Source organism: Peromyscus maniculatus, chromosome 2, assembly GCF_049852395.1.
Source record: "Peromyscus maniculatus bairdii isolate BWxNUB_F1_BW_parent chromosome 2, HU_Pman_BW_mat_3.1, whole genome shotgun sequence".
In the NCBI taxonomy this organism is placed as follows: domain Eukaryota; kingdom Metazoa; phylum Chordata; class Mammalia; order Rodentia; family Cricetidae; genus Peromyscus; species Peromyscus maniculatus.
In genome coordinates, this window is record NC_134853.1 from 66629152 (window position 1) to 66655860 (window position 26709).

Below are 26709 nucleotides of genomic sequence, written 5' to 3' on the forward strand. Positions count from 1 at the left end.
CTAACTCTATGAACCACATTTGTGCCTGATGTCTGCAGAGGCCAGAAAAGGGCATCGGATTTCCTAGGACTGGAGTTACAGATAGTTGCTGAGTCACTGTGTGGGTGCTGAGAATCAAACCCGGGTCCTCTGGAAGAGTAGCCAGTGCTTTTAATCACTGAGCCATCTCTCCAGCCCCAATGCTCAGTTTTTAAAAATTACCTTTATTTCACCACTTTGAGACAGTGTCTGTTACTAGTCTAGTGTAATGGTCTTTTGTGCATACTACAGCTGGTAGCTCTCTGGAGTTTCCTCTTTTTTCAAGCTGGAAGAGGGCACAGGATGGGCTGATTCTGTGTGGTCCCACCTCTCTGGATATATGCAGACAGAGCCAGCCATGTCCTTGAGAACTGGCAAGTGGGATTAACAGAATGCCTGTGGCCAGCGGGAAGAGGAGATGGAAAGCGCTGCCCAGGTCAGGCTCTGGCTCCAGAGCTGCCCTACCCTTGAGCACTTCACTGAAAACCATAGTGTTGGGGTCAGGGGTGTTGCTTTGTGGTAGAGTACTTAGCATGCACAAAGTCCTGGGTTCAATTCTCAGTACCACAAATAGGAGGAAAAGGAAAGCCCTAAAGGAATTCTAGTGCCCTTTAGACTAGTCTCTTCTTTTAGGTAAAATAACTTGAGTTGAATTTTGTTTCTATAACCAGAAAGCACAAACTAATATACATGCATAGCACATTTAAAGGAAAACATGGATGGGCTGCTCAGTGGTCAAGCATGTTTGCTGTTCTTGCAGAAGACCAGAGTTTGGTTCCCGGCACCCACATTCATTGGTGACTCACTAATGTGTATAACTCCAGCTCCTGGGGATGCAACACCCTCTTCCAGCCTCCACAGGCATATGGATGCACGTGTATGCCCATGTGTACACACACACACACACACACACACACACACACACACACACACACACACACTCTAAAAAAAAACCAAAAGAGAAGCACGTGGTATCTTCTGCTCTGATCACCGTATTACTATTGTTTTATTGAGACAGGGTGGCACCAAACTAGGCTCCTACTTCAGTTTCTGGCAGCAGCACTGTGCCAGGCCTATTCTGTATTTTATGTTATTTTAGTTATTGGTTTATTGAGACAGGTTCTCACCATGTATCTTAGACTAGCCTGAACCTTACTCTGTAGCCCAGGCTGGCCTCAAACCCATGATCCACTTATGTCTGCCTACAGCATGCTGGGATTACTGGCATGTGCTGCCATATCTGGCTTACTCTGTATTTTTAACAGTCAGTGTTGGGGGCTGGAGAGATGGTCCCATGGGTGAAAGGCTTGTTGTGCAAGTGTGAAGACCTAAGGTTGGATCTCCAATGCCCACATGAAATGCAAGACATGGAGGCATATTCCTGTAACCAAGCCTGGGGAGGAAGATGGGGGTTCTGAGGGCTTTCTGGTCAAACAGTGAGCTCCAGGTCCAGTGCAGTGACCTTGTCTCAGAAAATATGGTGACAAGTGACAGAAGACACTTGACATCAACCTCCAGCATACACATGCTTGGTCATGCACACATGTACATATATGTGTCCATATACACATACAACACACACACGTTAGTACTGCAACATAATTAGTTCTCCATACTCTAAAATTGCCTTTGTTGCTATCAGTTTAATGGCTGTACAAATATCATCAGGGAGAGGTATGTTGCAATTTTTCACTATCGTCAATGATGCCACACTAAAATTCATTTGGAACCATTTCATAAATAAAATTACAAAGTCAAAAGCATGCATGTTTTTAAGATTCTTGAGATATATATTACAAATTATTTCCCCAAAGGATTGTTCCAATTTACAATGCTCCTAGTCATGAGTGAGAATATGGTTGGTTTTTAATATTTTATTTCACACTGTGTGGCAGGGAATTCCAGGCCACCAAACCTATCCATCATCTTCTGAGAGCTCCCGCTCTCGTCTTCCTGCTCCCCTCTGGGGAATCTTCTCTCAAAGAATAGAATTCCCCCGGGGATCACCCACCTGACAAAATATTCCTGCCTCGAGACTACCAATGGGGGACAAAAGGAGGGCAGGTTTGTCACACCGAAGTCTGGGGAGGCCTAAGCGCCTCCCCAGTACTGCCTGGTAGCTGGTCATAGCACTTGCCATGCTCAGTGGGTCCTGCTCATGTCAGCATCCAGCTACGGGAACCATGGAGATGGCAGAGCCAGGAGGCCAACCTCATAAAGCGTCTCCTTTGCTTTCAGACTATGGCCAGGAGAACTAAGCAGACTGACCTGGACATTACTGAAGCTTGTGTGGCAGTCCCTACATTAAAATTAAAAAAAATTGTGTATGTGCATGTATGATGTGTGAGTGCACACACATGGAGGTCAGAAGACAACTTTGTGGAATTGGTTCTCTCTTTTTACCTTGATGTGGGATCCCAGGATTAAACTCAGGTCAAGGGGCTCATGCCACAAGCACCATTACCCACTGAGTCATCTCACCTGCCACGTTTTCTCTTTTTTCTTCTTTTCTTTTTTTAAATTAAAAAAAAATATGTGTATGGATATTTTGCCTGCATGAGTGTCTGCATCCCACATGTGTGCCTGGTGCCCAGGGAGGCCAGAGGAGGGCAACAGATTCCCTGGAACTAGAACAACAGATGGTTGTGAGCAGCTGTGTGGGTGCTCGGAACTGGACCTGGGACCTCTGGAAGAACAGCCACTGCTCTTAACCACGGAGCCATTTCTCCAGCCCCCCCTCCTCCCTCCCTCCCTTTCTCCCTCCCTCCCTCCCTCCTTTCTTCCTTCCTTCCTTCTTCCCTCCCTCCCTCCTTCCTTCTTCCCTCCCTCTCTCTCTCTCTCCCTCCCTCCCTCCCTCCCTCCCTCCCTCCCTCTCTTTCTCTCTTTCTTTCTTTTTCTTTCTTTTTTGAGACAGGGTCCCATGTAAACCATGCTGGCCTCAACCTCACTGTGCAGTTAAGAATGGCCTTGAACTCCTGGTGCTCATGCCTTTCCTTGCCAAGTACTTGAATTACAGCCATGCACGACCATGCTCAGGTCTTTTACATATTAGTTTTCAGCTCTAGGGTGGATATGCAAAGATATGGGACCATGGGGGGTTACTTTTATTTATTTTTGTATGTTTTCCATGCATGAATGAATGTGTGTAGCCACACATACGTGTGCAGGTGTGGGTACGCTTGTGTGCACATACATGTGGAGGCTATAAGTTGACATCAGGTGATCACTTTCCACCTTATACATGGAGGAAGGGTCTTTAGCTAAACCTATAGCTCACCAACTCAGCTAGTTTAGGCAGCCAGTTTTGCTGGGAGCTGCTTGTTTCCACCTCCCCGTTTGTGGCATTACAAGCCTTTGTGTCATTCATGTGGGTGCTGGAGACGCAAACTCAGGACCTTATGCCTGTGTAGCAAGCACTTTGCCCACTGGGCTGCCTCCTCAGCCAGCCAGTGTCTCCTAAAGATCTAGCACCCATTCTTCATAGTCAGGCTGTATGTCTTCCAGATGATTTCCAGATACTCATTCTCTCCTACTGGAGTGAAGCCGTTTCCTCCAGCAACATGAGCATCACCATCTCAGAGCATCTGTGATGACCTTCCCAAGACCCACAGGAGATATGGGAGTATAGTAACACTCCCTCATGGCGGGAGAAGAGAGGTATGATGCTCATCAGGCCCTAACCCTTTCCAACGCCACCCCACAACACCATTCCCAAGATTCTAACCACCAGTCTATGAGGAAACAACTGGGATGATGCTTCAGTGGTGCAGCTGCCTGGGACCCACCCAAGTTCTTGGAATCCCAATTAAGGCCCTGGTTCACCAAGTTGGACACTGGTGTGTCAGTGCCTTCTCTAGGTGGGGTATATAGACATTTGTGTCTCTCCAGGAAAAAAAATCATGCAACACTCACTAGAAACCTGGGACCAAAGAGTCCCTGTTTGAGAGATGGGACAAATGCTTAAGTCCAGCAGCTTTCGTTTGGGGGAAGCTTGGGTATAAAGGCCAGAAGGTAAGGTCCAGGAGCACAGAGCTCTTGGTTCCTTCTGGGAAGCCTAGTTTGCCTTAGCCCTGACCTTCATCCCTGCCCACATGTTAAGGAGGCGCCTTCCTCACCCTGGACCAGCGTATGCTCTCCTGTGATCTACAAGGTCTTTGAATTCTATTTATCCCCACCCACCTCATTTCAATCTTTTTAGAGAAAAGTGATGTCATTTAATTAAAGAAGTATAGACACGAAGTTCCTTAAAAAAAACATCAACAATAGGTTGAAATGGCAAATGTTATGCTATGTATACTTAAACACATGCACACACAAGTCACCAGCAGGACCTAGACAGGAGAAAATGGTGTCAGGGTGGGCAGTAAGGGGATAAATAGTCCCCTATCTCTAAAATTCAGATTCAGCCAACACAGACTTTTGCGGAATGAAGCTTTTCATAGAAGGGAAATGATTCTAAGTCCAAGAGAGCTGGAGGGGGTTTGGGGTTTGGAGATGAGACTATCTTTCCCTTTCCTTCCAGGATGTGGATTCTGGTTCTTCAAGGTAAGGCAAGAGGCACACACAGAAGACACTGCCCAGAAACTGGCACATGGGTGGGGCTTGGGATCGGTCATAGGCAGGTGGGACTGAAGCTAAAGCAGGAGAAATGCCAGCAGACACCGGCATGTGTCTCCGCAGAATCACTTGAGGATGCTCACTTGGGGCTTGGCCCTAAATATCATTAAAGGGGATTATTTTTTTTCCAGAGCTGAGGACTGAACCCAGGGCTGTGAGCTTGCTAGTTGAACGCTCTACCACTGAGCTAAATCCCCAACCCTAAAGGGGATTTGTTGTTGACTTTCTCTCTCTTCTCCTCCTCTTCCTCCTTCTTGACAGTGTCTTGCTGTATAAGACGTGGCCTTGGACTCCTAGTAAACCTCCTGCCTCAGTTTCATGAGTGCTGAGATTACAGGTATGTGCCATTTTGCTTCCTATGGTTCAGTTACTTAAGAAGTGATCCTGGCCTGCTCTGGTTCGTGAATCTTGTTCTGACTTCGAAGGACTAAAAGAAATAGTCTGACAGAATCCATGGGATGCCGGCCCAGAGCAGCCACCCCTGCCCCCTCCTGCAGCATTGGAAGAATAAGGAGCCGCTTGTCTACAATGGACAGTAAAGTTGAAAGGATGGGATCAATGGGTTCTCTGTGGTGTCTCCTAGCCCTGCCCTTGCTTCCCTTTATGCCTGTTCTAACTTTCTAATGCTCATTACACCTGGCAGAGAGATACCATCTTTTACTCATAAAGACACTTACAGCTCTAAAGCTTAACTCTGGCCAAATGTTCTATTATTGTTGTTGTTATTATTATTACTATTATCATTTCTTCTTCTGTCCCTCATTTCTTTTTTTCCAAAAATTATTTATTTTTATTTTATGTGCATTGGTGTTTTGCCATGGTATTGGGTCCCTTGGAACTGGAATTATAGACAGTTGTGAGCTGCCATGTGGGTGCTGGGAATTGAACCCGGGTCCTCCGGAAGAGCAGTCAGTACTCTTAACTACTGAGCCATCTCTCTAGCCCCCCATCCCTCATTTCACTGACTGTTTAAGAATGTGATATTTCCTGAACAACAGCAATGGGTAGGGCATGCTATCTGCTGGGGCAACAAGACTGAGCCCTGGTTTTTGTCATGAAGATGATTTATTGACTTATTCCTTTCTTTCTGTTCATTCTTTTCTCTCTCCTTCCCTTCCTTCTCTGCTCTCATGTGTTTGTGGTGCTGGGAATCAGACTCAGGGCCCTGGACATGCTAGGTAAGCACTCTAAGAATACTTTAGAGGTGGGGTGAGAGCCAGGCGTGGTGGCACACCTTTAATCCCAGCACTAGGGAGGCAGAGGCAGAGGGATCTCTGTGAGTTCAAGGCCAGCCTGGTCTATATAGAGCTAGTTCTAGGACATCCAGAGTTATATATTAGTAGCTCGTTACGCATCTCTCAAGGAAAATAATCAACTGCCTAAGTAGATTGTTTGTCCTGGGGTCTCTGCTAAAGGGTCTCCTCAGACTGATGGTGGATTGTAGCTGAGTCTGGCTCACCCATCACTCCCTGCCTGATGTTCTGACACTGACTGAATGACTCAGGGGTACAAACTCATGCCCAAGGCACCCTCAGGGAAGAAATCGTGAAAGAAAAACAGCATGTGCAATCCCTAATCCTTGTACAGTTAACCCACATCTCAGAGGATGCCTGGGCCCTGGTCTCATTCCTCTACCACAGTCCACCCCATCTATGCAGAATTCACCTCTTCTAGATAGATTTGGCACCCTCATGCAGTCCACATCCCTGTTATCCTAAGCCAGCAACAAAAATATGTGCACAGATCACCTGGGGATTGGTGAGGTGCAGAGTCTGATTCAGTAACTATGGACTGCAGCCCAGGGCCCACGTTTCATCCCAGGTCCCAGGTGATGGCAATGTTAGTACAGGGGTTATGCTTTTGAATGGCGGGGCTCTAGGCCAGGCCTCCCATACATACACTATCTCCAGACAGTCTTGCAAAGATTCCTGTATCCCAATCTTACCCTGGCTACATTCTTAGTGGTAAGAGGAACAACCATTTACAGAGCAGGCAGAGGGACCACTTAAGCTTGTACTGGGGAGGCAGCTTTCCAGCCAGGCCATGTACAGAGTTGTTTAGAACCATTTGTCCCAGGCACAGTTATCCTAGAGGTCAATGCTATTACTATCTAGAAGTTTCTATTTCTACATCACTATATGGTGCAGCCAGGGTGCTGGAGGCCTTACCTGTATCTCATTTAATCCCCCTGAACTGAGTAAGACCAATCATCCTCTTTCTAAAAGTGAAGAACCAGGCGATATAAAGTGCTCAGTCATACCTTGAAGGCAATTTGAACCTGATTTGTCCATTTTTTCCATGCCTCAATCTTTGCCTCCAGAGGAATCAGATAATATTACTAGATTAATGCCATGCCGGAACTTATAGGGCAGTGGGACTTGTCTTCCAAAGCAGTCATCTGGGAGGCTGACACCTAGTCCAATCAGGTCTTTATGCTCAACCTGCACCTGAAGCCCTTCTTAGGAAATGACATTGGATGCCTTTTCATCACTAACTTCCTGCTGAATGAATTCTCTACGGAAGAAAATACTGCCACCACCCAAGCAGTCAATACCTCAAGATGGGGGTGGGATGGGAGACAGTACGCAAGGGAAAGGCATAGGGGAGGGAGAAAGATGAGCCCAGGGCAGAAAGTGGAAGGCAGCACCGGAGAAAGCGGGGAAGGGGATGAAAAGGAGGTTGAAGGGATCCTTCAGCCCTGTCAGACTGACGTGGGCAGAGCAGCATAACTAGTAACAGAGGAACTAGTAAGGTGGCTGAGCTGGGGGCAGAGAGACTGGAGAAGGGGCATCCAGGGGGGTGCAAGAGCCGGAGCAAGGCATGTCCACAGGTTGAAGAGGCTGGAGGGAAGCCGCTGGGCTTACGGCCGATGGACATGAGGGTGAGGGTGATAACCAGCTTCTTTGCTGACTTGGATGATGAAGGGAAGTATAAAGCCACTGGATAAGAAAAAGACGAAAATGGGTTGACCGCTTTGATGACTGTGCAGGAGGGCATGCTGGCTCAAACATTTGAAGGGCTGGAGGAAAGAAAAAGCCACCAGAAGAACATCAACATACAGGGATGGGCAAAAGAAGACCTGGAGCCATGGTGAGCAGGGCAGGGACCAGGGAGAGGGTGGTGACAAGGACGTTTGTGTTTTGAGAAGAATAACGGCAGACAGAGAGGAGCCAGAGCAGAGTTCTGCAGGGGAGGGCCTTTGCCACAGTGACAGGAGACACCGGTGGGGGGGGGGGGGAACAGTTGTCTGAAGTCCAGAGAGAGGAATCAGGACACACCGTTCTCAGGCTTGCTGACATTTGCACAAAAACTTTATTTCATTCTCAGAAATGATGGATCCGATCCCTGCAAAGCTTGGAGCTTCCCACAGAGGGATGCCCTTCAGGAGGCTTGTGCATCCACGGCAGGTTCTACTGTTCCTTAGCAAGTGTGAGCTAAAGGCAACGGAGGCTGAGCAGGCTCTGGCCAATCTAGAGGTGAGAGCAAGTGGTGGGTGGTTGTTTGACTCAATTCTGATGCACCAGAGTCCCAATAGCCTTGGGTCATGCTCCCCAGCCTATAGCGAAAAGCAGTCAGCAATGGTCTGAACTTCTAGTTCTTGGATGGGGCCAGCACACACTGCAGGAGTAGCCTGGGATGCCAGGACAGACACAGAAACAGTAACTCAATTTTCCCAGAACCTAGAACACCTGCTCCAGCAATTATAAATAACCACACGGAGGCTCAGCCTGGGAACCTATGCTCTGGAAATCATAATTTCTTACTTTTCAAACCCTCAATAATACCCTTCTGACACACAAAACAAACAACAAACAAAGGTAAAAAAAACAATCATGACTTTACTAATTTGTATTCGGGTGTAGTGATGGATTCAGTAAGCATCATTTCCGCAGTATGGCCAGAGAAATTTAGACCATGCAGCTAAAGCTAGGGGTACATGTTTGTCCTTCTGTCCCTTCATCTAGACACTGGATCATGAGTGAGTGGGAAGACACTGGGGTGAGGGAACACTGGGGTGAGGGAAGGCAGGCTTGAGCTATGGCAGAGGACTGGCAACCTCACTGAGGCTGAATTCCTCCCAAAACCTTGACCTTGGGGAGCAAATGCATTTGGGAAAATAATCATGTTTTGGACATGAACAGCTTGTATTTGCTATTTATAAAAATTGGCCTGTAAGTACTTCCCAAGTTGAATGAATGTATTATGACATTTGATGCTTTTGAAATAACTCAATAATCTGAAGACTTTCTGCTATGAGAGGAATGCTTGTTCTGTAGAATTAAATCTTGGTTATAATTAGGAAGGAGACTCCAAAAGTTACTATGTTCCCTGGCAGGGAAACAATACTGTCTCTACCCACTCTCCAACCTGGTTTTAGTGAGAACTCTGGTTAGGAGACCTTCACATCTGGGTTTCAAGGAAGCACAGAATATTTATTTCCAGGAGTACTTTGGTTTTTAAACATCCAAATATAAATATGGTACCCAGTACCTGGAATCCCAGCATTGGAGAGGCTGAGACAGGTGGATAGCAGCCTAAGCTACAGAGTGAGACCCTGTCTCAAAAATACCATAAAAACAGGCTGGCGAGATTGCTAAGCGGTTAGAGCACTAGCGTCTTCTTCTGGCCTTGACGGGCACTGCACACACATGGTACACAGACGTACACATAGGTAGAACATCCATACACATAAAATAAAAATTTAAAAATCTTAAAAAAGACCTCAGGAGCCTGTCTTTTACTTGTTACAGTTTCCATTCTTTCCTTGCCCGTCTCTCCTGACCCCAGAGAAAACCTTTTGAGCACACTGTTATTAGTGCTTTTGTGATTCAGTGCTCCAGAGAGCCATTTTCAGCTGGTTACATCTAGGTCCATTAAGACAGCTTCTCTCTTTACGGATAGAAGAAAAGATTATTTATGGAGAGAACCCCAAACCCCGGGTGCCTGCCTACAGTAGACCCTGGGGTGCTCCAGATTCTGAGAGGGTTTCACACCCCCACTCTGTCTACCTCTGGCCCAGCTCCAGCTGGCTGCAAATTGTGTGGGTCCAGCTGCTTTGACACACTGATGCTATCAGCCTCGCGGGGCCTGAAGCACACAGATAGGAACAGGCAATGGCGCCGTCCCATTGTATGTAGTAATGTAATTTAGTTTCTGAAATTCAAGTATAAAATATCTTGAAAGCTGATTTTTTTCCATCCACCTAAGGAGGGGGTGGGAGTGGCATGGAATTCCCAGAGAGCCATCTAAACAGCAAAATGGCTTCTGTTGTGTGTTAATAAACAGTTCAAAGCAATGGGAAAGCATGCGGAGAGGATGTGCAGGGAAGGCAAGTGCCTGGCATGTCTTGCCTCTTTCCTTCCTCAGTGCTGTGCTGCTATGGAAGTCCATCCACTCGAACGCTTCCCAGGCTAGGACGAGGACACTCTTCCACAGCGTGCTGTGCCAGCGCAGGAATAGGCCCCCACCCGCCCCGGGACCAGGCACAGCAGTTTGCGTGAAGTGATGGTTCAGCCGGGGCCAAGACGGTGGCCGGCTGAGGAGCAGGGCTCGCTCTCCCGTTAGCCCCTGGACCACTCTTCCCTGGGCCTGCTGCACTTTGTGCCACTAGCCTTATCCCAATGGCACCCCGATCGCTCCCACCTCATATTCCTCTTCTTAGAGCTTTCATCATCAGCCTCGATTAATACGTTGTCTCTAAGAAGCTTCCCATGGGAGCCAGGTTAGACAATCTGTAATTCTGGAATTCTCACAATTCCCTCCCTCCTCAGTTTTTCATGCACTTAAATTTTTTAAAGATTTATGTATTTATTATATATACAGTGTTCTGCCTGCATGTATGTCTGCACACCAGAAGAGGGCACTAGATCTCATTACAGCTGGTTGTGAACCACCATGTGGTTGCTGGGAATTGAACTCAGGACCTCTGGGAGAGCAGACTGCTCTTAACCTCTGAGCCATCTCTCCAGCCCGCACTTAACAATTTTTTAAGTGATTATTTGTATAAGTTATTTAGTAAATGTTCCTGAAAGTGCGGACTGTGTCTTTCTCCATGGCGTCTTCCCAGTGTCTAGAACAGAGAATCACCGGCTGTAATCTGATAGCAGACAAACAATTCAAGGGTCTATTTGTAAGATAGGTGGCAAAGGCTGGTAACCAGGGCCTTGACTAGTGGTGATCCTAGACAAATGTTGCAACTGTGTATCCTTTTAGGGCTTTTCTTAGAGCTAAGAGCTGAAAAACTGCCTTCCAGAAGTTAATTTGGAAAACAGATACAGCAGGAGGCCCCAAACATCCACGCATCTGCAGGCTTGGCATAGTTCCCCCGCCCCCAGAAAGGGGCTGGAAAGATGTCTCAGTGGTTAAGAACGCTAACTGCTTTTCTGGAGGATGTGGGTTCAATTCCCAGCACCCACATGGTGGCTCACAATCATCTGATACTCTGGTACCAGGGGATGCAATACTCTCTCTGGCCTCCTGGGGAACCAGACATGCCTATGGTGTACAGATATACAGGCAGATAAAACACTCGTATACATAAAATTAAAAGTTAAAAACCCGGCCGGGCGGTGGTGGCGCACGCCTTTAATCCCAGCACTCGGGAGGCAGAGGCAGGCGAATCTCTGTGAGTTCGAGGCCAGCCTGGGCTACCAAGTGAGTCCCAGGAAAGGCGCAAAGCTACACAGAGAAACCCTGTCTTGAAAAACCAAAAAAAAAAAAAAAAAAAAAAAGTTAAAAACCCTTATAGACCATGGCCAAGGTAGCAATTTAGCTCCAGATCAACTTCTCATTGTAAACCACCAACAGAACAGGCAGAGACTATTCATTTACAATTATTTACTCACGATCTAACAACTGAGACTCTTTTTGTTTGTTTGCTTGAGGCAGGGTTTCACAGAGCTCAAGCTAGCCTTCTGACCCTCCTGTCTCACCCTCCCAAGTGCTGGGATTACAGATTGTGCTGCCATACCTGACTTAGTCTCAGTTCATGTTGAGTTTTAGAGGAGTGGACAACCAGCTTGAAATAAAAGCCACCAAAAACCCTTGGAGGGAAACAGGTCGGTTGCTTTGATCTGTCCATTCACGGTGCTTTTGAAAAACCCAGGGTTCCAACCAGGCTCATGAGCCAGGCAGGGGACCTCTTGGGAGTTCAACACTAGGTCAGGAAGGCTAAGTAGAAAATTCGAGACCCTCCAGGACAGTAAACACATGCTCTGGTTGTGGGTTCCTGCTTGCTGTGAAGAGCAGCGACTGAGTTCTGACAGGTCTCTTCACCCCCTGACAGCCCAGGCCTGCTTGGCCTCTGGCCCAGAGTTCCAGAAAGAGCCCCAGGGCAGAGTAAATGAGTTGTCCCAGGTCAATGCCAGATGGAAGCCTTGGGATTAGAATTCATGGCCTTTCTTTCCAGCCAGCTGCTTCCTCCCTTGAGTCCTGTGCGGATTCTTCTCAACGCTCAGGGTTGTATTCGATTTAGTAAGGTTTGTGGTCACATAATCACAGCTCCTAAATAAAACAATCAGCACAGAGCATCCACCATGAGGAAGGAAACAGGGCACCTTTGCCCCTGAGAACAGACGGAGAGCGGGCTCTGGCTGAGGTTAAGATTGTTCTACTTGAACAAAAACCAATGCAGACAAATCTCTTGGGATTGGGCAGGGTCCTCATCTGCTCTTTTTTCTTCTCTATGAATACTTGTTGAAAGAGCCTGTACTTAGCTTCATGGTAAGAGCCTCTTGGAAGCTGGAATGTGCAGTTTCCAAAAGCAAGATGGGGCAGGCTGAGGGACAGACAGCCCAGGTCCAGGGCCATTGAACATTTTCTTTTTACTAATCGCCAGTTCCTACACTGCCAGTGGCTCCATCTGCAGGAGCGCTACCTAAAAGCACCTCAGCTGGGGTGACAGCAGCCTTAGTCACTCTTGCCTCCGGCCATCAGGTCCACCCAGGTCTCAGCAAACAGCAAATGCTCTTTTCCTACCCCTCCGGCCCCACTGTGGCTGCTTGGAGCTGGGAGTGTGAGCCAGGCTGCATGTGTTTGGCTGTTGGGTAGAGTGTACTATTTCAATAACTAGGGCAGTTTCTCTGGCCAGTACGCTCGTTGAGGTATATGGCAGGCAGTGACCGTGGGTGTAACAGATCCCTCACTAAAGGATCCAGGAACCTATGAGTGTTGAAGAAAACCAGGTCTCAGGAGGAAAGTGTCTTGCACAGGGCCAGAGCATGTCTGGTTGGGAGGAATGGCCCTGGAGCATCTTTGCTTGGCCTCAATCCAGGTGGATTTATGTTCCTTCCTCCTTTGCTGGCTCATGCACTTGGCTGTGGGAGAGGGCTGGAGACAGAAGAGGAACTTTCTACTAGAAAATCCAAGCCCTGTAAATGGTTGGGATTCTCCTGCCCTTTCACACACTCATACTCCCTCAGCGTCATTTGGAGAATGGTAGAGGACCCCTTCCCATGACAGTGCTCAACCAAGGTTCCACCTGTGGGCCTGGGGCCACGTGCACGGCTCAAGTGGGGGTGGGCGGTCAGGGGGCTCCCAGATCCACTCTTCATTTCTGCTTCTACTTGCTGGACAAGCTCCTCCCACTCACGTCAATGCCCATGGCCTACAACAAAGTCTTTAAATCAGATGTGTTCTCATTGCCAGGCTGAATTACGGTGGTAGCCAAGGAAGGCTCCTTCATCAGGCTTTGAAAAATGCTCAGTATCTCTCTTAGTGCCCCTCCCTCCTACTCTGGGCAAAGAGGAGGGTACCAGGGATGCTAGGAGACAGAGGACCTTTGCTCCCCCACTCCCACAGAGTCCTATAGCCTTGAGGTATTTTGGTGTCAGAGCCTGCCCATGGACAGCTCAGGAGATGGCATGGTGTCTCCAAAACTGACTTCACTTTGGGAGATATGGTGGTCTCAAGAGAGTTCCGTCAGGCTGGATGTGTGTTAGGGAAGGCAGGGAAGTGGCCGGGGCAGAAAGAACCTTTGCGCTCACATGGATGGTCTTGGAAAGAGAAGAGGCCAGGCCCTTGAAGTGAGTGAAGGCTATTCAAACTAGAATACACACAGCACCTTGATAATGTGGGTGTCCCACTCAGGAGGCAGAGGCAGGTGCATCTCTGAGTTCGAGGCCAGCTTGATCTACAGAGTGAGTTCCAAGACTGCCAGGACTACACAGAGAAACCTTGTCTCTAAAAAAACCAAAATAAATAAATAAATGAATAAATAAATGAGTGAGTGAATGAATGAATGAATAAATAAATAAAATAAACAAATAAATAAATAAGTGAGTCTCCAGGGTTTCCAGTTTTAGCCAGGAGAAGCAGGGCTCCTTTGGGAGCTATCCAGCGTTCTGAATCACCTCTCCCGAGCACGTGGGTGGATCTGGACAAGGCCTGCCTACTGGGTAGTGGTGACCTTAAATGCCACCAGTTCATCTCTGCCCATGGCTGACACCAGCTGCCTGCTTGGTCCATGGCCTGCACGCCTGAAGTTGCTCCAGAATGACTCCAATCACTCATGGCTAAAGTCTGGGCTTCACGCCAGAAGCTTGATTCTCTGGCCAGATTTTCAAAAAGGGGTAAGATTCAGAATCTTAGCATATCTATAAAAAAAATGTCCCCAGTCTCTCTGGAAGTTCAGGACTAAACACACCTTGTCCAAGGACAAGGTAGCCATAAGGAAGGGAGAAAATTCTTTGTGTGGTATTTATTAGAGCCTCTCCTTACTCTCCCTTCCATGACTACTACACACATGCCAACACACACAGACACACACACAGAGACACAGACACACACACACAGATACAGACACACACAGACACACACAGACACACAGACACACACACACACACACACACACAGAGACACACACACACACACACACACACACAGCGAGCACATAAACTCTCCACTGTGTCACCGCAGACAGGTAGTCTTTCTCTGCACTTAGCTGATGTACCTGCTTTGTTCTCGTCTTAGATGTTACAGGAAGTTGGCAGAAGTACCCAAGCTTAAATAACATGATATACTTTCCTAAATTCAAAAGGAATATAGTCTCTTAAAAAGTCCACATAAGAAGAAAGGAGAAAAACATTACATTTAATCCCACCATCTAGAGCAGTAGTTCTCAACCTGAGGGTCCCGAACCCTTTGGGGTCAAATGACCCTTTCACGGTGCTTAAGAACACCAGAAAACACAGATATTTAGATTACGATTCACAGCAGCAGCAAAATTACAGTTATGAAATAGCAGTGAAAATAATTGTATGTTTGGGGGTCATCACAACATGAGGGGCGGTGTTAATAGGGTTGCAGCATTAGGAAGGTTGAGAACCACTGGTCTAGAGCTACTCACTGTTAGTCTCCTGGCACACACATTCATTTGTGTCAGGAGCAGGGAGTATAGTGCAATGCTTAAAACAAATGGTTTTCAACTGAGTCCTATTTCTGCCATTACATATCTGTGTGGTTTCCTCCACCGACGGGGCTGGGGCAGGGCCTGGGGCAGGCCAGGGAGGCTCTCTGCCACTGACTGCATCTCTCCAAGTCCCATTTATGTGAACTTCACCAAGTTTCCAACCGCTCTGGCTCTCCACTTTCACCTTTAACATGAGGAATGTCGCAGTGCCTGTCTCAGGAGGTTGTGTGGAGGATTAACAGATGATATTCGTAATGTGTTTACCGCAGTCTCTGCCACATGGTAAGCAGTTGGTAAAGCATGTGCATGGTAGGTGTGTGTTTATCACACACACATGTGCACAGAGAAACCACTCTGTGTGCTGTTTGGTCCCCATTTCAAAACCAGGTTATTTTCCATCTCAAGTACAAGCAGCATAGGGAATGAATAAGTCTATTCATTTCCTGTCCAGTCTAGGACTTGGGTAACGAACCAGCCTCTCCGCTAAGAAATGAAAGAAACAGTCCTTAATACATGGCCTCTAGCTTTTAGCCTGAGTTTGACCACAGCCAGGCAATAGGAGCACCTCCTCTTCTTGAGCTTGGGGCCCAGCCCTTTGGCTCACTTGCTTTGGACACCATTTCTCTTTTTCTTTCTTTCTTTCTTTCTTTCTTTCTTTCTTTCTTTCTTTCTTTCTTTCTTTCTTTCTTTCTTTCTTTCTTTCTTTCTTTCTTTCTTTCTTCTTCTTTCTCTCCTTCCTTCCTTCCTTCCTTCCTTCCTTCCTTCCTTCCTTCCTTCCTTCCTTCCTTCCTTCCTTCCCCTTCTCCTTCTCCTTCTCCTTCTCCTTCTCCTTCTTCTTTCAAGACAGGGTTTCTCTGTGTATTTTTGGTGCCTGTCCTGGATCTCGCTTTGTAGACCAGGCTGCCCTTGAACTCACAGAGATCCACTTGCCTCTGCCTCCCGAGTGCTGGGATTAAAGGCATGCGCCGCCGCTGCCGCCGCCGCCGCCGCCGTCACCACCACCACCTGGCTGGACACTACTTCTTGCCTCTCTGTTTAGAAGCTTTTTCCTAGATTCACCCCCCCCCACCCATGAGACAGGGTTTCTCTGTGTAGCTCTGGCTGTCCTGGAATTCACTCTGTAGACCAGGCTGGTCTCAAACTCACAGAAATCCTCCTGCCTTTGCCTCCTGTGTGCTGGGATGTGCCACCATGCCTTGCTCCCTAGGAGCTTCTTCTATGAGTGGATCTGCCTCACCTGGGCAAATGCTTCTGCACTCTGAGTCCCGGCACCTTGACTCCTGTCTCCACCCCCCTCCCCTCTCCTTGTCTTCTGTCACCTCTCTTAAAAAATGATTTACTTTTGTTTTTAGTTATAACTGTGTGTGTGTGTGTGTGTGTGTGTGTGTGTGTGTGTGTGTGTACACGTTAGTGTGAGTGCCTATGGAGGCTGGAGGCCAGAGATCAGAGGCACTGGATCTCCTTGGAGCTGGAGTTACAGGCAGTTGGGAGGTGTCTCATGTGGATGCTGGGAAATGCACTCAGGTCTTCCATAAGCAGTGTGCTCTCAGCCATCTCCCCAGCCACTCTGCTAACTCGTGGGGCCAGTGCCCAGCTCCTAGTGGCCCTTTCTTCCCTTGCCCCACTGAATGTGAGATTTATTACTAAACATGATTTGGGAGAGTATAGGACAGCAAATGGGATCCCTTGGGAGTGCAGGGCCTGCCACTTGTCTAGGGGATCACAGCTGGGAATATATTTGACTCCACAGTCATTAGGGACGGGCTGCTTTTCAGCCACTATGTCTTCAAGCTCATCTGGATTAACCCTGAAGCAGGGCCTCAGTCACATGGTCCTTATTTTGCAGTTTGGTGAAGACAGATGTGATGACCTGGCCACTGTGCCCTGGGCCTTCCTGTCCAAAGCCTACATTGGGGAAAGCATTGAGACCAGATACATGACTAGGCAACAGAAAATAGTCTTTGAGGTCCCTTAGGGCAACCCCATAGGCAACAGGCTGCGTGCACTCCCCAGGAGGCTGCTGTCCCCAGACACTGAACACCATGACGAACAGCTTAATCTGCTGCGGAGTCAATGCCTTTTCCTGGGTGACTGTCCCTCATTTTCAGAATCATTGGAAGTACTGATGAGTTCTGTTTGGAAACTCTTTTTCTCTTCAGTTTTTGCTTGTTTGTTTATGGACTGTGTAGCCCAGCTTGGCCTGGAGCCTGTTATATACAGTCTTCATTTTTCCTTTTAGCTATCCTTATCTTGTTAATGGCAATCTTCTTTTCTAGCCAAATACACTAAAAATGGTGGTGGGGATATTTTTTAACCTTAATCATTTTGAAATAATTAAAAATGTTTTTAATTGTATTTATTTATTTAAGGGGGTGGGCAGTGTGCTCCGGGGCACATGTGGAAGTCAGGGGACAGTTTCAGAAGTCGGTTCTCTCCTTCCACCGTGTAAATCCTGGCGGTCAAACTCAACAGGCTCGGCAGCAAGCGCCTCCCCTGCTGAGCCATCTCCACGGCCTGAAATAACTCTATATTTCTACAGTGGGACAATTCAGAGAGTTCTTCATCTAGTTTCCCTGATGGTAACATCTTACTTAACTATGGTACATGATCAACTCTAAGAATACTAGAGCATTGCTATTAACTAAACTACAGATTTGGTGTAATTTTCTACAGTTTTTGTACTAGGATCCTTTTTCATTTTCAGTCTTGACTTTTGAGGTTAAGAAAATGCCTGGTTAGGTATTCCTAGAATATCTTTTCAATTTGCCTAATCTTTCTTTACAAACTTTTGTTTTATTTTATTCATCTGTGTCTCTGTGTATGTATGTACATACTGAGCATGTAGTGCCTGAGGAAACCAGAAGAGGGTGTGAGATTCCCTTGAACTGGGGTATAGGTGGCTGTAAGCCACTATGTGGGTGCTGGGAATTGAACCTGGTCTTCAGTGAACTCACCTTCACTGCTGAGGCACCTCTCCAGCCCCTGCCTCATGTTTCTCGTAACCAGTTCAGGTTGTAGATTCCGGAGGATACAATGGAGGTGACATGCACTGGGATTTCACGTCTCATCACCAGTGGGATTAATCTGAATCACTTAGGGTGGTACTTGACAGGTCTCTCTATTCTAAAATTAACTGTTTCTGTCATACTTTTTCTCTTCATCAGAAACAAGTCACTTAGTCCAGCCCATATTGAAGGGGGAGAGAATTAAATTCCATCTTTTAAAGAGAGGAGTATCAAAGAAAGCGTGGATACATGTTTAAAACTACCACAGTAATTAATACGTAAGAGTGTCATACAACTATTCAAATATCTTGGTTCTCCTTAAAGTGTCACCCTCTAGATTTAGCAGTCAGTGAATCTTGACAGCAGCTATTGTTACTATGACGTTCCAGTGGCAGTTTTTATCTCCCTCACTTTTCTTCAAATATAGAACTTTAATGAAGTATATTTCATGAAAATATACATGCATAAAATTAGAATTCTAAAGGAAGTATTTGTCCCTTCTCCTTTGTTTATTTACAAATATCGCCGTGGATTAATACTTATTTTACGTGGGGGTTATAACCCAGTACCACCACTATTTTCTTACAGCTTGCTCCTGTCTCTCTTAGACCCAACTGTGGGTCTTCCTGACTCATGCTCTTTCCATTTAGACCTCTAGCAAACCAATTGGATATGTAATATATCACTTTCTTCAAAATAGTTAATGTCTATTTAAAGATGGGGCCTTCCTGTGTAGCTCAGGCTGGCTTTGAATTCAGGCTCTCCCTGCTGTAGCCTGAAGTTCACCACCATGCCTAACTATGTATACCTTTCCTTCCTTCCTTCTTTCCTTCCTTCCTTCCTTCCTTCCTTCCTTCCTTCCTTCCTTCCTTCCTTCCTCCCTCCCTCCCTTCCTCTCTTTTCTTTCTTTCTTCTTCAAGTTATCTCATGCATTATTCTTTTTCAAAAAAGTATGTGTAAAATGGATAAAGCTAAAAATAAATAAAAATTTAAAGTGTGTGTGTGTGTGTGTGTGAGTGTGTGTGTGTGTGTGTGTGTGTGTGTGTGTGTGTGTGTGTGTGTGTGTGTGATACATGTGGAAATCAGAGGACAGCCCCACGGAGTTGGTTCTTTGTTTCCATCTTCACATGGGTTCTGGTGATTGAAATCAGGACTCCAGGCTTCCAAGGCCTGAGCTATCTCATCCACATTCATTACTCTTCAAACACTGCTCTGAGAATCAAATTACTGATTACAGGACTCCTTTGCTCAAGACCCTCCAATGGCTTCCACCACTTAAAAACTCATTGACCTGACATTCAATAGTTTTAATAACATGGTCCCAATTTGCCAATCAAGCTGTTTCCCCAATTGCTTATCTTTCTAAATCCTCTGTTCTCTCTGCCCCAGCTGTCCACCTCTGTGTGGATGACTTCCAATAACTATTTCTAGTTTGACTATATTACCTTAAGCCATTAAAAAGTCTGTATTGGTTTCCTTAACTTAAAAAAAAAAAACAACAAACCAACAGTGCATGTTCCCTGGGGAAACAAGACAGTACAGAGCAGATGAAGTGAAGACAAGCCTGGCTCCCTCCCTCTCCCTTTCCTAGGCTTTAACATTTTTATTTTATATCTACAGATGTTTTGACTGCATGCACATCTGTGCATGTTATACATGCCTGCTTGCCCTCAGAGACCAAAAGAAGTTGTAGGAGCCCCTGGAACTGGAGTTACAGTCAATGTGAGCTGCCATGTGGGTGCTGGGAATTGAACCCAAGTCCTCTTGAAGAGCAGCAAGTGCTCTTAATTGCTGAGCCATCTCTCCAGCCCTCTTTGGTTGTTTTTAAGAAGTGGCCTTTCACCAGGCAGTGGTGGTACATGCCTTTAATGCCAGCGGTTGGGAGGCAGAGGCAGGATCTCTGTGAGTTCATGGCCAGCATGGTCTATAAATTGAGTTTCAGGACAGCCAGGACTGTGATATAGAGAAACTTTGTCTCAGAAAAAAAAAGGAGCCTTTCAAGATTTTTTAATATCCTTTATCTCCCTATTAAACTGTTATTCCACAATAAGCAGATAAGCAGATGTAGAGGCATGTATATAGACATAAAAGCATAACACAAATCTCAAAAGATTACATTAAAAATATAGATTTTATGTTTTATTGCAACTTATATTTTCAAAGCTTTTCCTTTATTTTCTCATTTAATCTCTGACCATCATAAGACATAGAAGTAATGTCTATTATTTATTCCAGTTTTGCAGAGAAAAACTAAGGCTGGGCAGTTCCCATGTAGTCTCTGAGCCAGGAGTGGTTACGTTCTCTGGTCCCTTTCCTACTGTGCCACCTAAAAAGGCTGTACTGAAAATACCAGCTGGAGGCAGAACATCCAACATGTGGTCGTGGCTGCAGCTTGGGGGATGTGAGACTAGATTCTCCCCCTGCCTCTCTCTGCTGGTGAAGGAGAAGCTGCGGGAACCTGCCATCAGGGAGCTAAGAGGCAGGAATGTATCTGTCCAATGCTGAGATTTTCATTTCCAAAGAAATGCCTTGTCTCCACACAGCCAGGGGCTCTGCAGAATCTGAGAAGGAAGTGAGAAGATGTGAAAGGAGTGTATGAGGTCAAAGCCGAGGGGCCCAGCAGGGACAAGACTGGCCAGATAAGTAGCTGACAGGTATGAGGCAACATTTCCATCCTCAATGCATTTAGCCAACTTGTCCATACAATACCTGATTCCAAACACATGTGAATGATGGGACAAGTTCTATTGTCTGTGCAGGGAGGGATATGCCAGGAGAAAGAGTATACTTTTTAGCATTTGTTACACAAAATAGAAAAAGGACTAATAAAAAAATAAGGTAAGTTGATTTATCTTAAGAGATACCAACACAAAAGTGAATAAGGAAGAAAGTAAAAGTTCTCATAAGATTAGAACTGTTGCTACTTTATACTTTCAGACTTTAAGATGCATGCTTATATATACAGATTTAAACACAGATGGAATCAGACTACCCACATTACATATGCATCTTATGATGGCAACTTTTATGTAATATGCTTTTTATGCCACAGAAAAATACATTATAAGGACCTCTTCACCAAAAAATATTTATTATTAGTGTGTATGATGTGTGGACACACATGCCACAGTACATATGAGGAGGCCAGAGGACGACGTAGAATCTGTTCTGTTTTCCATCTCCAGGTGGACTCCGGGGATCAAACCACAGTCACCAGGACTATGGAGCAAGGACCTTCACCTGTTGAGTCAGCTCATCTAGCTGGCTGCCCTTTATTTTGAATTTGTTATGCAGCCAAGGCTGGCCCTGAACTCCTGATCCTCCTGCTTTGGACTTCCAAGAGCTAGAATTGTAGGCATGAGCTACCATTCCCCTTATGTATGCTGGGGAAGAGTGTTCCATGATTTATTTATTTAATCATACTCCACTACCGAAGGCTTAGGCTCTTTGCTTTTTTTGGAGGGGGTGGGTTAAGACAGAGTTTCTCTATGTAACAGCCCTGGCTGTCCTGGAACTCACTATGTAGATCAGGCTGGTCTCAAGTTCACAGAAATCCTCCTGCCTCTGCATCCCAAGTGCTAGGATTAAAGGTGTACATCTCTGTGCCTAGTCTCTTTGCTTTTTAAAATTTCTTCTTCTCACTATGATAATGTTGCAGCTACTGTAGCTGTTATGTTTATTGTAACTATTTAATGCTACATTATAAAATTATATACATATTTGTTTTCATTTTTTTAAGGCACTGTCTCACTACAGAGCTCACTCTGGCCTTGAACTTGTAATCCTCCAGCCTCAGTCTCTAGAGTTCTGGGATTAGAGGAATGGACCATCACACCTAGATGTATTTATATGAAAGCAATTATAATGCCCAGTAAAAGGAAGTCTTTATACACTTGCCTATTTTTCTGGGCGATGTTTAACCACAGTCCTAGAAATAGGAATGATGCTCCATTGCCAGTTGTCTCTCCTCACCAACCCAGTTTGTGGGATGCTCTGGTTTCAAAGTCAGGAGGACCAGCTGTTGTATGACCTTGGCAAGTTCTTTTATCAACGCCTTTCCTTTCACGGGTGCAGCATTACTGAGTGAGCAAGGCTGGCGTTAGAATGAAGGGAATAAGGAATGTAGAATGCTTCACAGCGTGCCTAGCATGGTCAACAAACGGGAGCTGGGGTTTATATTTATGCCACCCATTTCTCATTTGCATGTCCCCATCTAGTCTAAAGCATTCGTCAGTTCCAATTTCCCTGCCGCCAGAGAAGCCCTGGGATCCTGGATAACTCGAGCTTTGCCGTAATCAAGACTAAGAGGGATTGCCCTCTCACTGGGTCTGCATTTCCCAGGGATGCCTTAAAGCTGCGTTCCAGAGTGCTGTCTTTAGTGGCTAAATCACAAAGAGACAAACACTCCTTTCTCCCTCTCAATTATTTTTATTAGGTTCTTAATCAGGGCTGTTTACTCCCCAGACACTGCAGACCAGGCCGTTTAAACAGCGGACCCTTCTTTTCTCTAAAACGAGATGCTCTATTACATCCTGGAGGTGGCAAAGGGTTCATGGAAAACATATGGGGCAACAGACCCTGAAATGCATAACCCTAGAACAGCAGCAGCCCAGGTTGAATTCCATCACCCGCATCCTGTCCTTCCACAGCTGGGCTCCACAGCCAGCTCTGCCAAGTACTCATTTGAAATTAGCCAAGGACCCAGTGGCAACTCTGTGACATGCCAAAAGGGGGCAGTGTGGTACTACGGTTAAGAGAATTGGCTTTGAGGCCACATACCTGGGTTTGAAGTGGCTCCCTAATTAGCTGTGTGATCTTGGGTCTTAGTTCCCTCTCTGTAGATTACGAGTATACCTCCTTCACAGAGTTGCAAAGGTTAAGTGAAATGCTGCATGTTTGGTAAATGCTCACCAACAGCAAGGGCACATATTGAGTATGACGGAATGACATAGGTTACTAAGAAAAGGAGATAAGAAACCAAAATTTCATTCATTCAACAGGTATTCAGTGAGAGTCTACTATGTGCGGGTACTCTGCAGGAGAATAATGTAAAAACAGAAACGGTCTCCGCCTTATGGAAATCAGACTTCATAAGGCCCTATCTCAATAGAACAATTATTCGTACATTTCTCAAGGGCACCTGTGAAAAGTACATTAAGGAGAGAAGGTCCCCGAGGCAAGCTTAGAAGATGAGATGGAGTCAACCCAAACAAGAACAAAACATCCCCAAAGCAAAACTGTCTGCCAAAGCACTGAAGCAAGGGGAAGCAGCCCTCGGAGGGAAGTCGAGGCAGGATGCAGTGGCGGAGGCAACGGGAAGAGGTGAGCTGGACAGGAAGGTTGCAGGAAGACTATTTGAGGCCTTGCAGGCCACCTGAAGAATCTGAGTCTTTTTGTTTTGTTTTCAGACAGGCCCTCATGTAGCCCAGGCTGGCCTTGAACTTACTATGTAGCTGAGGATGACCCAGATGTCCTGATCCTCCAACTCACAAGTGTTGAGATTACAGGTGCCCTTACCATTCCCTGCTCAGGATTTGAATCTTTACAGGTGGAAGCAGAAGCTGTTGGCGTGCTAGGGGTAACGGACTTCCTGATACCTAGCAGCACACTTTCCTCTATGTCTCTGTGCTGTTTAGGGCATTTGGGAAGTCCAGATAGGGTTTTCCCGTATGTTCCTTTAGGGTTTCACCTTGAAACACTGCAGCCTGAGCTGACTTCAAACTTGAAGCAACCCTCTCGCTTTAGCCTTACAAGTACTGGGGACCACAGATGTGCACCACCACATCTGCTTTTGGCTGATTGTTTCATTATTTTGAGGCAGAAGGTCTCACTATATAGATTAGGCTGGTCTTGAACTAACAATTCCTCTTCAGCCTCCCAAGTGCTGGACTCACAGATATGTGTCACTTCAGATCACTGATGTTCTCTCTTCATGGGATGAAAGAGATTGGGTTTCACATAATTCTTGCCGGAGTCATCCAGGAGAGGGAAAAAAATAGTTAATCCATACCAGGTCCTCTCTTGGAGCAGAATATGGCCCTTCAGGTTCTTACTGTTCAAGGAAGAGCCAGGCATATGGAGGAATGAGGGTCAGTGGTCAAGCTGTCACTTATCAGAAGTCCTATAGTGCTGGCCCTGTGAATGTGAGTTCTGCATATGTTGATTCAACCAAGCTTTGATTGAAAATACTAGGTAGAAAATATCTGTACTAAACATGTACAGGCTTTTTCTCATTATTCCTCAAGCAATATAATATAATAGTACAATAACCATTTATACCCAGCATGGTGGCATACACCTTTAATCCCATCACTTAGGCAGAAGCAGAGAGATCTCTGAGTTCCAGGTTAGCAGGGCTACATAGTAAGACATTGTCTCAAAACCAAACTGAATCCAATCAACCAAACAAAATAATTATTTACATGACATGTACATTGTGAAGTCATTGTAAGGAACCATGTGAGGATTTCAAGTGTACAGAGTGCATGTGCATTGTATGCCATCCTATGCTTCTTCCCGTTTTTTTCTTTGAGACAGGGTCTGCCTATGCTGTCCAGGCAGTACTGAACTTATGTACTCAAGCAATCCTTGAGGCTCCAGGCACATGCTACCATGCTTGGCCATCAAATAAGTAAGGGGCTTGCATATCCACGGGTTTTGGTATTGGCAGAGGGTGGGGGCACTGGTCTCAGAGCCACAGATGCTGAGAAAGAACTGCACTGGGCAATGGCCACTATGGTAGAGTACCCGATGTCTTCTGGCTCTCATAACCAGACCCTGGCCAGCCTGCACCCCTCAGGCTTCCTGCTCCAGCAGAAGCTCTGTTGAGTTGGACACAGTGACCAGAGAACTAACAACAGCTGGGTGACAGAGTCGCAGGACTTGTGTGGGCAGGGTCAGGGTCTGTGAGCGGCAGCTCCCAGCTCTGTGCTTCCTGGTCAGCTGTCCCACTGTGAAACCGATGCATCTGCTTTATCTGTCAGGGGTGCACCAACACACAGCACGGTATCCAGAGTCTGTCTGCTGAGCAGAAGAACCACAGGAGTGGTGATCTGGGAGACACAGGGATGCTGAAGCACCAGAGGATGGTAACTGTTCTGGCCCTCAGAGGTGTCTACACTGAGCAGCGGAGAGCAGAGGACTCGAAAGCTGAGTTGCCCTTCCCATGCCTCCCTCAACCTCTCCCAGCCTGTAAACAGGAAGCCAGGCTTGGGTCCCTGCCAGGGCCCAGGCTCGGGCAGGAAGCTGAGGAAACAAGTGTGGAAGACTCTCCTCAGCACAGAAGAGGGCTCCTGAGAAATTCCTGGGAAGGGAAATAAAGCCAGCTCCCTGCAGAACTCTCCCAGAGGAGGAACAGCCTGGGCTGCTTGCAGTCCCTAGTTGGGGTCAGACATGGCTCTAGCAGGATTCAGTGAGAGTAGATCCAAGTCAGGACCCTCCCCTCAGGGAAGCACAGGCCACCAGGGAGGCAGATGGAGTCTGTGAGGCCCGAAGCTGTTAGGGCGTCTTGGGTTGATGAGGAAGGAAATGGTGGTGTGGGTTAAGGGCAGCGTGGGGAAAGCAGACGCACAGGAGAGAGGGCCAGGGGTACTAATGGGGACAGGGAAACTCCTAATGAAATAATGGACCAATGACCATCAGGGACTGCTGAGAACATTAGGTAAATGATGCTGAGGAACCTCTGTAATGGGTTGTAATCAGGCTAACTGCCCCATCAATCAGTCTGAACACCACAAAAAGTAGGACAACTGTGCCGAGGACGATGTACACCTCAGAGGGAAGAGGGAAATGCACAGCGCATCTACCAAGCATTCTTTACACAAAGTTGAATCTGAATCTGATCTACTACTAGTTTACAGAAATGTAGGAAAGAGAAGAACGGGATTAAAAATATCACAGGGATGTGATCAACAAAATCCAGAAGGTAGGAAACTGGAACAACAAAAGATTTTCAAATCTTTTTGAAATTGCAAGAAAAGAAAAAGTAGAAGGGAGGACTTTAGGTTGAAGAAACATCAGCCAGGAGAAGGTAAAAGCCCACGATGCACAAGCCTGACAAGCTGGGTCTGATCCTGGAACCCAAGATGGAAGGACAGACTGACTCTATAAAGTCATTCTGATCTGTGTGTGTGCGCGCGCGCGCGCATGCACGCGCACACACACATACACACACACACAAAACCAATAAAATTAAAAAAAGAATGGTCAGCTGGGTGGTGATGACATACGTCTTTAATTCCAGCACTCAGGAAGCATAGGCAGGTGGATCTCTGTGAATTCAAGGCCAGCCTGGTCTACAGAGTGAGTTCCCCAACAGCCAAGGCTACACAGAGCAACCTTGTCTTAAAACAAGACAAAACAAATAAATACAAAAAAACAAAATAAGCAAGCAAGCAAGAAAGGTCAACTAAATGCTATGTATAGATTAGTTTCAAACAAACCAAGTAAAACTTTATGATGTCAAAAAATTATCTTTAGATGTGAAAATATTATGATCTGCTATGACTTTAAAGAGATAGACATATGCTGATGCTAACGAGGAAAGATTTAGAATTATGTAGGGAGAGCCCGGGTGAAACATTAGTCTTGTGTTGACAATTGTTGAAGTTGTTGGATGAGTACCTGAGGGCTCATTTGACTTTCTTCTCCACTATACATATG

General features: G+C 46.3%; 1 protein-coding gene, 1 long non-coding RNA gene and 1 pseudogene across 10 annotated transcripts in view; 1 reads left to right on the forward strand and 2 right to left on the reverse strand.

Moving 5' to 3' along the window:
- Positions 1-26709, reverse strand: part of Fam219a (family with sequence similarity 219 member A) — a 57520-nt gene that overhangs the window by 17675 nt on the left and 13136 nt on the right. The gene's annotated exons all lie outside the window — the stretch shown is intronic.
- On the forward strand, positions 2910-26519 carry LOC121827207 (uncharacterized). Of its 4 annotated transcripts, none has more exons than XR_006069348.2 (5): positions 2910-7725; positions 7963-8111; positions 20592-20702; positions 23049-23370; positions 25032-26519. It is a non-coding gene; the product is annotated as an uncharacterized LOC121827207 (long non-coding RNA). The 4 variants fall into 4 exon arrangements; XR_006069349.2 differs by having other exon boundaries at positions 23184-23370; positions 25032-25385; XR_013048822.1 differs by lacking the exons at positions 2910-7725; positions 7963-8111 and having other exon boundaries at positions 16088-20702; positions 25032-25385.
- LOC121827735 (small nucleolar RNA SNORA70) lies at positions 16997-17111 on the reverse strand (annotated as a pseudogene).